Genomic DNA, 2,443 nt, shown 5'->3' with positions numbered 1-2,443 from the left:
GTTGCACTTGTTGGTATCGATTCATATATACATATATGTACATACATATGTACATTGGACGGCATCACCAATAAAATTTGCGATTTTCCCGCCGGGATTACAAAATTTATTATATCTTAAGACTTCCACCAAATTATTTCGGATAAATATTCTGCTTTATCCTGAGTTTCGACCAAAAAAAAAAATCACCCGAAAATTTTTCATCCGCCCATGGAAGCTAAAAGTGAAAAGTGAACCGGTTCGGGGAAAAGAAACTCATGATACGGCTGATTAAGATTTACGTGAGCTGGACCGATTGAAAAATACCTCCAAAAATAGTTTTTCATGAAAAAAATAGTTTTTTAAAGGAATCGAATCATAATAATCAGCCTTATCATGAGTTTCATTTTTCCCATACCGGTTCACTTTTGGTTTCCATGGTTTTACTATGGGCGGATGACAAATTTTCAGGTAAATTTTTTTTCAGGCGAAACTCAGGATAAGGCAGAATGAGATTTTTGAAACTGATTTTTTAATTTTTTCCAAGAATTGTTTACAAAACCTTTAGTAACTGGTCCAAAACTTTACTGATATAGACCTCTAAGGTATCAGTGGTAATGCATTTCCTCACCGTTTTTATTTCTTTGCAAAAAAAACTAATTCACGGTCCAATTTATTGTCTTACCATTCTCTTTCATGCTTTGAGAAAACTCCTTTCCAATGATATGCCCTCATAAGTCCGAATCGGCAAAGTTTATGCTGAGTTATTCCAGTTTTTTTTAAACAGCATCAAAAATTTCATTATTGTGATTCCATTGATTTTTTTTTAAATATTTTTATGAAAATTTTTTAAGCTTAAACTGTTTTATCATCTAAGGTAATTTATTGCAAATCAAAAATACTTAAAAAAACTGTTTTTATTCACAAAACTAAAATTTTGGAGGTATTTTCAAATCGGTCCAGCTCACGTAAATCTTAATATTTTTCCGAAATATTTAAGCGAAAGTCTTAAAATATAATAGATTCTACAATTCCGATGGAAAAACAGTACCGATTTGTTTGTATGGGGAGTGATGCAGTCTAGTGTAAATACATGTGTACATATTTTTTTCGCAATCAACATCTCCCTCTTGCTAAAGGTGTATATGTATTTCTTTACCATCGATTGCGCATGCGTGGTGTGTAGTTGCAATTAATATAAATGTCCGTTAATGTTTTTTTTTTTACTTTTTTGCTAATGTTCATAATTAAAATACTGCTCGGCATTCAATGTACATAGTTATTTAAATGTATAGTAATTGAAACTGCTGAATTTTTTTCAATTATTATTTTTTTATCACATTTCACATTTCAGTAAATGCATCGAATTTGTTTAAACGTAGCGCCAATCCAAATATCGAGTGCTTGAAAAATGATCGCTTCTATCGCGACCCGAATCGGCCAGTGCATAAAATTTGGACTAATAGTGAATGTTCTAAGTATTTCCTTTGCCTGGATGGAGACGTCTTTGAGTTTAAATGCTCGGAGGGCTTATTATTCGACGTTGTCAGACAAATTTGTGATTTTAAGCAGAATGTGGATAATTGCGACATAACAGCGGGTAAGAAGTATTGGCGTGGACAAAATTTTTTAACATGTAGAATTAAGAATGCTTAAAAAACATTATAAATACGTATGTATGTATGTAAATAAGTAAAAATATGGATATATAAAGTGCATCACATATCATTAAAAATATGACTAAAAAATACGATAATGAAGTAAGTGAAGATAAACATAATTAAGTTTATAAATTAAAGAACTACTTAAATTCAACTATTTGTTACAATAAGAACAATAACTAAATAGCTTAAAGGGCCGTTTTCTCAAGTAAAATTTTAAAATTTATCTGCCTTTTAAACACACATTTCGCTCTGAAAAAATGTGTTTGAAGGACAGATAAATTTTAAAACATAAATATATTCGCTCCATCTAATAGTTTTTCATTTCTTTTTTAGAAACGCAAATTCCAAAACCATTACTCGAGAAAGCCGAATGTAAAGACAAAACACACTTGGGTTGCGGTGATGGCACATGTCTTCCAAATGACTATTTTTGCGATGGCTCCGTGGATTGTCCCGACGAGTCAGATGAGGTAAAATCTAAAATCTTTAACGCAATTTAAATGCTACTTTAGTTAGTATGAAATTTGGAAAACAAAGCTAATTTTCAAATCTCAGGGTTGGTGTGACATGAACAACGATCCAAATGCCGCTGATTCCTGTGACACACGCAACTGTCAACTGCCAGATTGTTTCTGCTCGAAAGATGGCACGCAAATACCCGGCCGTTTAAGTCCCGGTACGGTGCCACAAATGATTTTGCTGACATTTGGTAGGTATTGATAGTGAATATACTATACATAAATATTTTGCTAGAAACAGCGTCGCAACTACATTACAGTGAAGCCGATTTTATAGAAGTA

Source organism: Rhagoletis pomonella, unplaced genomic scaffold (genome assembly GCF_013731165.1).
Source record: "Rhagoletis pomonella isolate Grant_MI unplaced genomic scaffold, Rhpom_1.0 Rhpom_scaffold_00006, whole genome shotgun sequence".
In the NCBI taxonomy this organism is placed as follows: domain Eukaryota; kingdom Metazoa; phylum Arthropoda; class Insecta; order Diptera; family Tephritidae; genus Rhagoletis; species Rhagoletis pomonella.
Note: the sequence above shows the minus strand (reverse complement) of the source record.